The sequence below is a fragment of the Gymnodraco acuticeps genome, unplaced genomic scaffold (genome assembly GCF_902827175.1).
Source record: "Gymnodraco acuticeps unplaced genomic scaffold, fGymAcu1.1, whole genome shotgun sequence".
NCBI lineage: Eukaryota > Metazoa > Chordata > Actinopteri > Perciformes > Bathydraconidae > Gymnodraco > Gymnodraco acuticeps.
In genome coordinates, this window is record NW_022990700.1 from 1,913,525 (window position 1) to 1,928,847 (window position 15,323).

The following is a 15,323-nucleotide window of genomic DNA, read 5'->3' on the forward strand; positions in this document are numbered from 1 at the left end:
GTAACGACCTAGAGCACACCCCTCAAGTCCAGAGATGTAATCCGAAGACATGCAGCGATTTCTTCGGTCGTTAATTCAGAAAAAAAACCTAGTGCGCTCTGCCTTGCTACGTTAGCTAGCTGTTTATATTAGCACCTCCAGGATATTAGCACCTCCAGGAAAATGGCGTATTTATATATATATATATAATAAGATATATATATGGCGCGCGTTGCATTGTGGGTAGCTCGTGACGTCACTGTCCGTGTGCCGCCCGGACATGGTATCATGCTAACTAGCTATCTGAAAGCGGGTGACTCCACTGTAGCAATAGCCTGCATGTGTTCTACAACATACCGTGCAATGGCTTTATCGACTTTTCCCTGGCTAGCAGTCCCTTGGTTAAAATCCAGCCGCTGTTGCTTAGGTGGAGGTGGAGTGGCGTCGGCTGAGTCTCTGTGGTCTTAGCTACTAGCTTCGTCCCAGCATGTTGTTTTTGCAGATGTTTTAAGAGATTTGAATGACTGGTTTGGGCAGTAGATAGGATCTTTAACCCGCCAAGACACAACTTACATTTAACTAAAACGTTCTTTTCTTTGTGCTCGACAAAAGTGAAATAGTGAGAATATCTCCAGGTGGAGAAACTAGACTTGAGCTCCACCGCCGCCATGATAGTCTTGTTAGTAAACAACACAAACACGCCCACAGCCCGTCTCCGCATGTGACACAGGAAGTACATTTACTCAAGTACTGTACTTAAGTACAGTTCTCATATCTGTTCGCCTGGCTGTTGACTATATAAAAAAACTAACGCAGTAACGGAGTAACGCACCATGTAGTAACGGTAACTGAGTTACTGAATTTAAAAAGTAATGCGTTAGAGTACTAGTTACTGCCCAAAATAACGGCGTTACAGTTACGCGTTACAACACTGGTTTTGATCTATCACATTTGAGAGGGCTTTGGTTAAATGCATCTAAAAAGTCTATGTGGAGAGCAAAAGAGGCAGAACGTATTGCCTGAAATTTTATTTTGGAACCCATTGGCAAACATCTGACCCAGTAATGTTGGCTGTTTCCCCTACAGGCTTATCGTCGTCAGGCTAATAGCCGATCATCCTTATCGAAAGCCCCCTGTAGTGGACCCTTTGAACACCAAAATGTATGCATCAAATACACTTTTCAGCCTATTTAGTTAATGCACTAATTCTATTTAAGGTGTTTTAATAATGAATTTAGGGATACCGAAACAGAAAAAACAAGCGTCAAGCAGCTCAATGGGGATTTTTTTTACAACCTGCTAACACCAAAAGGGTTTTTAGAAAGTGCTACCCTGTTTTTATTCTCAAAGGGTAAAAACTCCAGAAACTGCAGTTGTTGTATGAAGAACAATTTGATTGTGATTCTTTAACGTTTTGGCTTTCAGGGGTTGTGTAGCATTTGCCAAACAATGATGTTGTCCTTTTTCTACAAGTGTTGCTAGAGCTTACATTATCACATGTGTCACCGATGATTTTAGATGTCTGTCTGCGTTTGCAAAGAAGTGCTGCAGAGTGTAAATGCAAAGTGATCACTGGAGCATGGACTGAAATGTAAGTTTGGCTGTAGTGAAGGGAAACATTAAGTCTTACTCTGCACAGCAAACACAAAAAACTGCATTAAACATTACAGTCACATTGTAATTTGTACAGCCTGTTTTAGTATTGCTCATGACTCTAATGTAGGAGTGATGCAACCAGTGCGCGTGAAGCTCAGGAATCCAAATGAACTTTGAAGTGTACATTTGTGTAATGAGTTTTCTCGCACGCCAGGCAGTTAAATTGTGGGAACCGGTGGACAGAGCGAGACCATGCAGCCCATCAAGCTGTCTGAGGTGTGTCAGGCTGAACTGTTAGCCTGACTGCGGTTTTGTGACTGTATGGACTGGAGCTACAGCGTTACAACGCTACGACTCATTCTCAGTCACAAATTCATTACTATTGTAACTCTTTTATTGTTATTTTAGACTCTGTTTTTAGGTTAATAATATCATTTTATGACTTATGATCAAAAGGTTATTGAAGACTGGACTTAAAGCTGAAGTCCTCAAAATCATTTAATTAACAACAGAGAGCAAGACAACATGTAACAGTGTTCATTTTGTTAAAGCAGACTAAGCTGCTATGCTTATCGGCTACTTTTTTAACTTTCATTAAACACTTACTGTGACTTTATCAGCAAGTGATAATGTTCAAGAAAAATATTACAGGTGGTTTCAAAATCATACAGTATGACTACAGCGATGGTACACAACAAATCCGGGTTGAAATCAGCAGCAGGAGAGCTAGTCAGCTGTTATCTGTTGGTAAACTAATGTTCCATTGAGTAGCATTATGGTGCATTCATGCCCTCTTCATTAAACATTATTATATATTTAAAAATATCATGTGTAAAATCCAGTCTTGTAAAATGTAGTTTTTAGCGAAAAAGTTGGATTAAAAGCAGATGTTTTCACAGCAGTTTCAGATATTATTAGAATATTAGAGTGTATGTTGAAGTACATGGAATATATCGTTTGTTTCACAGTTCATTTCAATCATTACATTTCACTGGTATTGACCATTCATTTTCTGGTATCATGTCACCCTGTGTCTAACCTCTAACTAGCATCTCTACTGGATGTGATTGGTTGTGGTCTGAAGTCTGTTCACCTGTACATAGCAAAGTTAAACCACAGGAGGCAAAACCACATTTTGTTCAGAGGGTGTTGAAGTACTCTTCACTGATAAATGTTTAAGTAACTAGCATGTGCTTGTGTATCAGTTGTTTTCTGATTTTTTCACGACAGTATCATAGTTTTTGTGAGAGACAAACAGAAAAGCTGTGAGTGTGTGCGGTCCTGCTAGTGTACTGCTTCAACACCCTGAACAGTGTAAAATGGCCCTCAGTGGAACAAGCCTCCACACTGCCTATCACTCCATTACCATGCCACGCCGCTTGACTCAGGCCAATGTGCAAAACATCTGTGGAAAAGGCCTCATGCCTTTTCTTTAATAGAGTGTCCCCTTAGAAATGTTTTTCCAACTCTCCCCATTTTTATCAGAAGTACAGAAATACCCGCCCACTTCTGTCATGTAAGATTGGTTCGCCTCCAAGTATGACATGATGGAGCTCATCTGGATTGAGTTAGGGTGGGGCACCCTGTGGAGATAGAGTGGACGGGAATGTCATTACTGAATCGATAAACCCTCGTTAGCAGCTTGGGCTCAGTGTGCAACAAACACTCGACCCTCAGGATGCAGGTAGTGTTCACAGGGAGCCTCTGTACCATGACGGTACTCCATTTTGCCTTCGGGAAGTGTCCACTTCCACCCCGCCCCCCGCTCCTGTTTCTTGTATGTTATATGTGTCACATGTTGCACAAATTTCAACTCCATTAAAGTTCTCTCTGCTTCTTCCTGTAAAGCACAGATCATTGTAGCAAGGAGCAGCAGATTTGGTCATCTCCAGTATTTGGGGGTTATTAGTTAGATGACACACACACAATTACTCACAGCTATTATATATTTGGAACTGATTTGACTTTCTTTCAAAACTAATTTGAAATCTTTACTTACTGACTGCCCTAACGCCCGAATAATCCTTGAACATTTACAGTAACTTTCCTTTGTACAGTCCCAGCCTCCCCTGTCTGTCTGTGTTCACACACTAAACATGCTCTTCAGTCTCGTTCAACACAGCCAATAGAAACAGCTCCCGAGCCATGTGCTGCCGCTTGTGTGCTAAGGTAATTCAGAGTAATTGGTTGCACATTACAGAAGCAAAATCTCTGATGAGAGTCTCTGTGAAACAGTGTCAAGTAATGGGAAGCAACAGAGAGCAGTAAACAAAATATAAGCGAGGAGAAGTGATCAAAAGAACATTTGCTTGACAGGCTACGGTGAGCATTTTTCCGTAAAATCTGACAAATATAATCATGTCAGAGGAGATCAGTTTTGGTAACTCTATACACTACAACTTCATGTGAAAATGTATGCAGCATTGCCATTTTGTCTTCCTAGTATTTGACTGGATGTTATAAAGTGAAGGTTTATTGTTGTAATAACATATTGGGGAGTATATGAACCCATTTCCTATTTTCCTCTATTTTTTATTTAATAGATTAGGAAATAGAAGCACCAGTGGTTCCTACTTTCAGCCAGTTATGGCGCGTTTCCACTGCAGCGGGTAGCCCCGTTTAAGCGTCCTTAACCGTCCTCAAGCGGCCAGGCCGGTTTTTGGTGGCGTTTCCATATAGCCTAGTACCGGCCAGCGGGTACTTTTTCCCTCTTTTTCTGGCCTCATAAAATCGTGGTTCCCTCAGACCAGGGCCAGGGCTGAACTAGTGACGTCAACACTCTCGACTGCTGATTGGTCAGAGAGAATCGTCACAAGATTGCGCGCGAGTTCATCCCTAGCGTCGCATATATATCTAGAAGCAAGCTTGCAGCATTTTTATACACAGCATTTTGTAAACGGATGAGCTACAAAAATGGCTACGTCTAATAAGAAAAGCACACCGTGGTCGGCCGAGGAGGTGACGACGTTCCTACATCTCATTGGGGATGATCAAATCCAGCGGGAGCTCGACGGAACAACTCGAAATGTGAACAAAAACAAAGCCGATCGCCCCGCCTACACTGCGTTGCTACCCCAGGTCCTAAACTGTAATGGAAATGCGCCACGGCCTGGGCCGGCCAGCGAGGCAGCCCGAGGCCAGAGCGAGGACGCGTAGGGACGCTTAAACGGGGCTACCCCGCTGCAGTGGAAATGCGCCATAGTTGAGGTATTGTATTCGCTGCACAGAAAAGTGTAAAATCTTTGGGATATTACCAGTCATCAAATTGTGTTGTCTTTCTCAGCTTTCAAAATATTTCTTTAATGACATTTATGTAAAATACACATTTTCAACTTGATTTAACAGGAAACGTAAGAGAAGGTTTACATGTATCAGATTTACAAGGCCGGTCCAGCCAGTATCTTTTTTCTTAGTGGTTTGTTGGTCAGTCTTTTCCTGGTTCTTATTGACGCTGCATCTGGGATTTAATTATGAAAATATTTCCATTAAAAAAAAATGTAATCTCTCCAGCCAGGTGATGATTTCTCATAATTGGCCATAGTTCATTTGATTTACGTAATAAAAGGAGATTCGTGAGGAAACCTCATCCCTCAGCATCTTTTCCTATTTCAACCCTCTGTTGGTTATTTATTGCAGATCTTAGTCCTTGTAACCATTTATGCAAGCAGACGTAAAAGCATAGCTGACATAGCTGACCTTTTTTCTTAAGTCTTGTTTGATTACATGAGAACGGTTCTAATGAGAGACATCAGGCTTGTTTTTCAGTTGTTCTTTTGCATGTCGAACACTCTGGACCATCAGGCCCTCTCTCCCAGCCGGTCTTTGATGCCAGCGCAGAGCAATCAGACTAATTGGCCATGGCAACACTGATGAAACATTTCAGAAGGAGAGAAGGAGAAAAACACAGGCTTGGAAAACTGAATCAATATAATTAATCACAGACAGGAATCTGCTATTAATGGTGTCTGTTTTCTATTAGAGGCCGAACACAGACATTAGCACAGGGATGGGGATTATTTGGCCATTGCTGTGACCCCGGCTGCCTTCACAGAGACCAGACACTAAAGTTCAAAGCAGAGCGTGCAGCAGAGTTCACAGTTGTCATCAACCAAAAAACAAAACAGCCTCATCTCTATCCGTCAAGGTTACAGGGGATATTACAACACACACTTGCAGGTGCAACCGCAAAAATAAAGATTTGAATAACAAAGGGGTATAAATGCAATTTTATATCCGTAGTATGTATCAGGGGGAGATATGTGTCTTCATAGGCTTTAGACACAGCAGAAGTTCTTTCTTTGAAGGGCAGACAATATCAAAACAGACATAATCATCCTCCTTTTAAACAAGGCTGTCTGGACAGCTGTGAGGGTTGCTGTTTGTTGTTTAACCGGGTCATTATAAGTTATGGCTTTGAGTCAGGACATTGAGTTGAACAAAGTCCACTGTGTAGGATTAGTGGCTTCAAGGGCTGATGTTGCAGATGGCAACCAACTGTGTATCCAAGCGTGTAGAGATCCATGGGGGGCATCAGGTGATTTAAAAATGCACGTGTTTGGTTTGTCCAGATGCTTACTTGGTCTGTCTGTTGTTCGTTCTAGAAATGTGGACCTACCTCGGGTTGGCAATGATGCTACTACATCGATAAAAGTGAACCTAAACCGTGAGGTTGAGAAGCAGAAAACCAATGGAATGAACTCAGAGATGCTAAGAAGTTCTCTATAGCTGAGGGGAACCATAGATTCTCTGGCATTTCATCACTACGAGCAACCGCTTTCACATACAAAAAGTCATATGATCCATTGTAAATATGAAAATATTGATTATAGCAGCTTTAATATCCTTTTACTGCTCTCACATTGAAAGTAATGATTTATGATATATGATTCCAATAAACAAGTACCAGGTCTTGTATAAGAGCATGGGCAAGAGTGTGAAAAAAGCAAAACTTATGAACATGAAAGATCCAGCACTGCTCTGAGCCAGCGTGGAACATGAAAGGCCCTTCACAAGCTGGTCGGGACTTTATGAGAACCCTGCAGACCAGTAAGCCAGCCTGGCCTCCAATAACACACACACACACACACACACACACACACACACACACACACACACACACACACACACACACACACACACACACACACACACACACACACACACACACACACACACACACACACACACACACACACACACACACACACACACACACACACACACACACACACACACACACACACACATACACACACACACACACACACACCCCAACCAGTACATCAGTGGCCGTTCATCTACCAGAAAACAGACATTCCTCAATGAGCCTGCTTAACCAAAAAGAACTATGAGAAAACTACCTCAAGTGGAAAGTTTGTTATGCTAATGTGTTGAGGGACTGCAGGGGGAAGTGTCAAGAGTGAAGGTTGTATGGCTGCGAGGGCTAAATAGTTAGGCTGCCGTCCCAGCTCATGGCTTCAGCGCTGGTGCAGTGTTTGCCTGTTACTCGCCAGAGGGTGGGAAGAAGTAGTGGGGTACACAGGAGCAGAACCAAACCCCTCCTCCCTCTCAGTCGCTTTCTCTTTTCCTCTCCTCCCATTGCAACCCCTGACTTTGATGTAGCGCTCCTGCTAATGCCATATTTTTCTTGGCTATTGAATCCGAATGGAAAGTACAATGTAACAAAGTCCTTGTTGCTGCCCAAGTGCCTAGATTTAACTTTTTATGTGACTTTAAAGGATGGAGGGGCTATTTGGAGGTGACACTGGCACTCTAATTCCTCTGTAATCCCCAACTCAACACAGAGCTCTTTTGCAAATGAGAAGTCTCTTCCACACGCTATTTAATAAAGGAGCTCCCCTTTGTGTGGAGGTAGTGACATCACCACTACAAGACCTGTCCATTACCAGCCACCTGATGACATGCGGGTGAGTTGAATTTGTAGTCATGGAGATGGTAACACTGCTATATATACAATGCATGTCTCTGTCTGCAGGGAGGCTGTGGGATTTTACAATATAGTACAATTATTCGACTTAAATTGAGCACAAATGCATATATTCTACATTAGGGTGAATCTCCAAAACTATAACTGATGTCACCAAAAATCTGCTGAAGGTTAGCTGAAGGAAAAACACCAGAAGTGTAATTATTTTAAGCCTGATTACAATTCAGGCCAGACGTTGACAGTTGCTCATAATAATATTAACCTTACATGACTATCCAACAGAAACATATTTCGACTTGTTAAGTCATGTTACCCACCAATGAATCATCCACACACATTAACAAGTATTTGTGCTCACACTTTTTTCGACAGTGATTACTTATGTTGTCAAATTCATAATAGTCTCTTGAATGACATGCCATAGTATGCGTTGGGCTCACTGTAGGTGTCGTCCAGTGTGTACAGTGGGAACTTCACGGACTGGATGAGGATTTACACTCTTGCTGAGCCCCAAGGGACCCCGACTACGGTTCTGTTTGGACCCGGGAGAATCTCTTTCCAGGCAGCTGTCGGTCTGGCCGGTGGCTCCTGACAGCAGTGGGACTGTAACACTGGATCCAATGCAGGGGAGACAAAGTCAGCTGCCAGGGTTTACATGACACTGCCAATGGAAAGATGGAGCGTTTAAAATACATCAGTGGAAAGACCTTCAATGAAACCAACTTTCCCCTACTGATAAAAGAGGCTGTTGACAAAAAAAGCTCTTAGCACGTACTGGCAAGTATTGGATGATCTGACTCACTCATTAATTTATACATTTCCAGTGGCATTGTTAATCAAAGTGATGGAAGGGCTTCATTTAGAATCCTCTGTCCTGGTAACGGTTATGTTTTATAACTTGTGTAAATTGCAGCTCATTCAGTCCACTTTGGTCCTGAAATGTGGAGTTTTTGGTTATTTCTCTTAATATTTATTAGAAAAGTTTGGATTGCAATAATATCTGGTACAGACATTCATGTTCCTCATAGGATGAATTGTATTAACTCCGGTAATTCTGCAATTTTTCATTTGGCACCATCAACAGGTGAAAACCTCAATTTGTAAAAAAACATTTATTTATGAGCAAATACCAGCATAAAGTATTCCCTCAAATGTGCATTGTGTGTTGTGCTAATAAGCTAATGTGAGCTTGCTATAGAACACAATGTCGAACATTGTAAACATTAAGCCTGCTAAACATCAGAATGAAAGAAATGTCACTTTGAGCATGTTGGCATGTTGACATTAAACTCAAACCACTGCTGTCAAGACTTTCTGTCTTCCAATTTCACCACCTCTATATTTTTTATACAAAACCTACCTGAATCTACCTGAATGCACTCTTTGTTTCCATGGGGAAAAAGTCTCAACATCCAGAAACTGCTCAAAATGAAACAACAACTTGCCGTTTATAATGGCAACGAAGAGGTTTTTAGGTTGGTATTCATTTCAATCATCACCACTGGAACTTCAGGCGTGATCTGGAGTTGTAGAAATTGAGAGGAAATTTCTTGCAATAACTTGCAAGACACATGGTTTATGTATTATTTTTCTATTTTTATAAGCACTGTCAGCTAATGAAGTGTTCCTGCTGGCATATGCACTGATTTGAGTTGATTTATTCAGCTGCTTCTCCGTCTGTCTGTCTGTTCGCTGTCTGTCTATCTGCCTGTCTGCCTGCATTTCAAAGGTATGTATCAGATACAGCGGCCTGTCAAGGTTTCTTGGGGGTGCAGACAAGTTCAACAACATGTGCTATGACTACCAACTAGCCCCCTGCGGCTCCAGACTGCATCTTTTACATTCCTCGCAAAATATGACAAAACACAGTCACCCCGTTTGTTTTGGTAACCCCGAGCATACATATTTAGCTTATTTACTGTGGTTTACAACTCTAGGCCACCTTTGGTTACCTTTTCTCCCAGTGCTAACGCTGACTGGATCCTAACTCAATAAGCCACTTTCAACCCCCATACACTTTCTATTAGCTCCTTATAGCTGGATCTTTCTTTGTCAGCACCCCCCACATTCACGTATCTCCTTAATCTCTTCCACCTATGCTTTGTTTGCCCTCCTGTCTGCTGCTCCTTGCCCTCATTACTCCCCAGCCATCTTTTTCTCCATCTCCTCCCACATTCACCTTTCTCTGTTCTATTTATTGCACTCTCTCCGTCTGCCTCTCCTCCTCTGTGTGTTACATTGGAGCATGGAAACAGATTCCCTTAAGTACCTGCTCTGGAATCTCCTCCGCGATGATAACTCCAGACCCTTTCCATGCAGACCTGGGAAAACAGTCAACCCCAAAACTCACATTTTCAGACGGGAAAAGAAAAAAAAAAAAGGTTTTTGCAACCTTTGAAATGTAAATTATTGTCACTGGTGGGGTTACCTCTTTTTCTCGAGGCATTCTTCCGAATATTTATGAGCATGTAATGTTGGAAAGCATTCATTTGTGTACGGTTCAAACAGGGTGCTCGTAAATTACCGTAAGCTACCATAGCAGGAGACAGATGAGCTGTTGTCACCTAGATGTTCTGTATGCCACATTACTGCTCTGTCAGAGCTCGGTTATTTGCGGACCTGGCTCTTATAGAGTTGTGCACATCTGGTGCCAGAGTGCTAACACTTGGCTTAACCTCACAACTCCGGGGCCATGTCCTCAGGTGAGGGTGAGCTCTGCAATATACTGACACAGAGACGACCATCAAAGGAAGGACAGGTACAACAAAGAAAAATGTTGATAATTTCCACATTCATTTTTCTTTATCATTTCTAAAACCTGCTTCTTTTTTGGACATTCTGCCACCGACACCATCACCTTATTTTAATGTATAGTCAATGATTTTTAAGACAACTGATGTTTTAATGGACCCAAGTAAGTGGAATAACAAACCACTTTTATTAAGACTGCCACTTTATGATGCAATTTCAATATTTGTGTGTGTATGAATTGTACGTTTTACTGGGTATAGTGAGTGTTCTTTTAATCTAAATGTTATGGGTAAAAAAATCATTCTGAATCTGAAAACATCATTCTTAAAGTGTTTGTATGCTTAAATAGTTCCAATTCATTAATCAGGACTGACTGATATATAGCTGCTATTCTCTGTGTGTATAGGCACATATGAGTGTTTTCATGGGGATGGGTCACAGGCACCCATGGTGGAAGAAGACCAAATTGATCCCATGTGAACCTGAAATGGTTGCATCATAAGGACTGGATCATCAGAACCCAATGAGGCCTCCCCTGTCTAACTCCGTCTATTCCCCGCTGCACCATCATCAGTGAGTAATCTGTTTTCTGAGGCAGTATGGGAAAAAAGGGATGTCCAAATATTCCAGTTATTGCTGTTCTCACTGCCTGCTCCGTCTCCGCTGGGTTTGATATAAGAAATTCATATCCTGCAGCAAAACAACCAAAGGGGGGTGGGGCGGTTTGTACTCATCAGTGAAACATTTCCTTGTGTGTGGTTTTGTGTATGTTGTGACTGTGTCTGTGTTTCATGGAAAGATTAGCGTCCTTGAGGGCCACTGGAGGCTGGCGTACAATACAAGGCAAACAAGCTTCTAAACCTGTGAGATGATAGACTTTCCAGCTGCCCTCTGTGTCCAGTTGCTGCACTCTTTCCTTTCCCCAGCCTCTGTTTGTATCTCACCAATGGCACTTAACAACCACTTCCTTTTCACTCAGCAAAATAACACATATTGATACAACCAATCGTATTTATGGAAAGTCATTCTGAGGTGATGAAATGTAGTCTAAGTGAAAGTGTTGCCTTTTGTTCTCACTATCTCCGAGGAAAAAAAGGGTTATCTCCAGATCAGATTTTCCATGAGTTATTTTCAGCAGCGAAGAGGAGGTTAAGTTTAGACAGACCACAGGCAGTATTTTAGCTTTCAAAAGGGCTCTTGAAGCGACAAAGCTACAATCACCCTTTGATGTTCCACTCCAAATATTATCATGTGGTTAGACACGATGTATTATTTTATCACTTGGCAAAATGCAATTAATCTGTTTGACGACAAGCGCGGATCAAGAACAATGATCCTGATGAAGTACGTTTTCAGTTTAGATCCTGTCAGCAACAGGGAAAGAAAAGAGCTCCACGTAGGTCGTCAAGGCAGCATGTGATACAGAAATCACCCATGTGTGCGTGACAAGCAGACAGCGTAACAAAATGCCTTTATTAAAACGCGTACAGCATTGGCCATTGAAATTTCCATGATTGTTGAAGACGCACAGGTCTCCACCCTTGAGCAGATTTATTTTCACACATGCTGGGTGAGGTGTCTGCAATTCCTCCCCGCCCTGTCATTGTTTGTTCTGCTGTTAAGTGTGAATATGAGCAGAGTCCAGGCAGAAATATAGTCTTGTTTAAGGGCTTCTCCTGCTCCGCTGAGTGCCGTTTGCTGATGTCACACTAACCCAACAGCTTTCCAGACGTCTGTGCTCTGCCGTGTCCATCAGTGGGGTGAGAACCAGACCTTGAGGCTCTGCAGTCTGCCTCAGTCAGAACATTTGGCTGTATGACGTATTTAAAAAAAAAAGCATAAAAAGGCATGCATTATTCTCCCTGATTCCAACATGACTTATTCATACATGAATATTGCACCAAAACAAGTTTCTAGATGTCAGTGAAACGCATTGGTGTTAATAGGTTAATGGTCTAATGCATTAAGTCTTTTTCTGTGTTGTGTTAAGTTAAATTGCAAAAGACGTGTGTGACCATGTTCTGTGAAGTCATAGCTATGTTTTCTTGTACTGGTCTGTCTCTCTAATTACTCCTGTGCTCCTTTCTGATTTTTGCACACATACCTTTTGTCTAAATGTGGGCAACCGCTGAACAGCGACTCTTTGATCACCTGGACACACACCAATGACAATATATGTTAAGATGAATGCAGACTTTCCAATATGTGCACCATATTGACTTCAAACGGATACACACATTATGAATTCTACCGTCCAGACACTGAGGCATGCAGGGAATTAAATGGAAATCAATGTTTTACGGTGTTGCAAAAAAAAAAAAAATGGAGACACACTTACAGTCTGAAAAACAAATAATACCTCTATTCCTCTCCCTCACACACACACCTCCCAAATGAATCACCCTCCCAAGTGCTTAGCATCATCAGCATTCCCTGAACCAGCCGTGCACAACTGCATGACATGAGAGTCTCAGGGGTCAAATGAAATGCACACTCTAAGTGCCACTTCATCTTCAAGGCATAACAGCGAGCAGCAGCTCAAGAGCAAACTCAAATAAGACTGGATTGCATCTGCCATTGTGCTCCTCTCGCCGGATGACACGCCTGCATGGCGGCACATTGTGAACCTGGGTCCTTTGGCACTTTTCTGCCGCCACGCATGACTTCTCCTCAAACGGGCTCTCCTCCAGCCCCTACTGTCTGTTTATGTAGACTACCACCAGGGCATGGAATGCACCTCACACACACCTCTGAGACCAGGAGTCTGCCTCAAACTGCTGATATTAGTCGTTTGTGTTTTACTTTTACACGGGAGTAAATGTTTTGATTAAAAAAGCCGCTACTATTTTGCTAGTCACAATGGCTTTGTAGTGGAGGGGTTTGCTGCCGTGCTGATGGATGGATGGCCGCTCCCTGCCTCCAGTGAGCGGTTGAATGAGAGGGGAGCTGTCATCACTCCGCTGCCGACACTGTTGCCTGTAGAGAGGGGAAGACAGAGGGGGGCTGGGGAGTCAAAGAGAGCAGGAATTGGATGGAGAGCCAGCGACAGACGATGTGTTGAAGTGGGAGAAGATGTCAGGGAAAGGAGCAGGCCTGGAGAATAAGAAGCAGGAACATGTGTGATGGAAGAGAGGAGGTCAGTGTTGGGTGCAGCTCACCTCACACCCCTATCCCAGAAGGCACTGCAGAGGGAGTCTGCATTACGTAAAGGGGGGAGAGCAGGTGGTACTGTGAAGCACGCAAAGCCTCTCTACGACGTCTGTGATCAACTCTCCTGTTGGGCTGTGAGAGTCCACGCTTAAATGCTTCTGTGACTCTGGGGTCTCATGACCAGTTTCACGGCATACAGTAATAGGGAGACTATTACAGCGGTTGTTACGTCAGAGGATGACCGCATGTTATAAATGTTCAGAACAAAAGGAAGCAGTGCCTTTCTCAAGGGATGGCCAAGGAGTTAATGGTATATATTAAATATAAGATGCACTCTCATTATAAACAGACATCAGTGCTTATAATAACATCAGCCATGTTGGTCTTCCCGGCATAGGATTAGTTATTATTATGTCTTACAAAGACAACTGTGAACGATAAAAACACCAGTCTGTGTTGTAACCAGTCTAATTACCAGTCTAATTGGACACCTTGATGTTCAAACAATCTCCATCTGCTTTTGATTTGCTTTCAGATTGAAAAACTTGCATAGTGGGATGAACACTGCTAATGAGTTCACATTAACCTAACACTTGACTTTAACCTATTAATGTTCACATTTAAGATTCTCCGAAAGGCAATTTTAAAAGGTGTGTTGTAACCGATAGGATGATGTGGCTGCAAGGATGCAAGTTATTGGTCTCACAGTGCCTCCCATTGGTGACTGCTGCAAAGTGCATGGGCTGTTGATGCTGTTTTACCCCAAAATGTGTTAAAGTTCATTTTAATTGAACACAGACATTAACCAAGATATTAAATAGTGCACGTAGATGCTTTGTAATGTCTTTTGTTCAAAGTTTTCTTAGTTTGCCACTATAATCCTTATTGAATTAAAAGTAGTGTGATATAATTGGGTAGTCGGTGATAGTTTGACATTACAGACCATAACAAACCCATGAGACAGGACAACCTAACACGGGAATTCCAGCTAATTCCAGTGAAATAATTTACAGCTCAGCCAGAGTAAGACGTTGTTGGTAAATGTCTAACAGAGTGAGAGAACTGGCATATGTCACTATCTGGAGGGAGCGTCTTGTTATAAACCTCAAATGGCACTGAGCAAACAAACTTTTTTTCTCTTTAACAGTACATGTAATCAATCGTTCCTTTACCATTATTAGCTTCAGTGTTTAGGGGAGGGGGCTATAAGACAGGGGAGGCATGGGTCATGGGGGGGGGAACTTGACACCCTGACACCCTGCAGACAGTAACACACAATCCTTTTTACCTCCTCTGTGAACACCTACAGCATCCATCACGACTTCCAGAACGTTCTGAGCAAAGAGGCTCACACTAAGGCAACCAGTGGGACGGCAGCCGCTACCCACAATGCACACTTTTTACAAGCTGATCTGCACTACTGCATTATATGATACTGCTCACACAGTCCATATATGATGATTATACTCAAGTTGGACATTTTTCTTGTGTCACAACAGCTCCTTTTTCAACATCAAAAAAAGGCTTTTTCTTTAAATGTTCCTTTAAATTGATCATGTTACTGTTTGTTTCAATGCGACAAATAAATCATTATAATTAAACCCAGTCAGATCTAAAAATGTAACTAAGTCTGTACATTTTGTAAGTTACAGGTGGAAATAAGGAAATGCAGTATTATCACTTTAAGATAAAATAAGAAATCAGCCATGATGATGTAATTCACAGTCTTTTATTGTAGAAGGTGAACATCAATCTTTAATTTAGAAATAAAACAGCACTGCAATGACTTTTATTCAAAGAATGTTAATCCAATTTTGCTCTTGGGAGGGCAAACAATTAGGTGTGTGCGAGTTTGTGTGTGTGTGTGTGTGTGTGTGTGTGTGTGTGTGTGTGTGTGTGT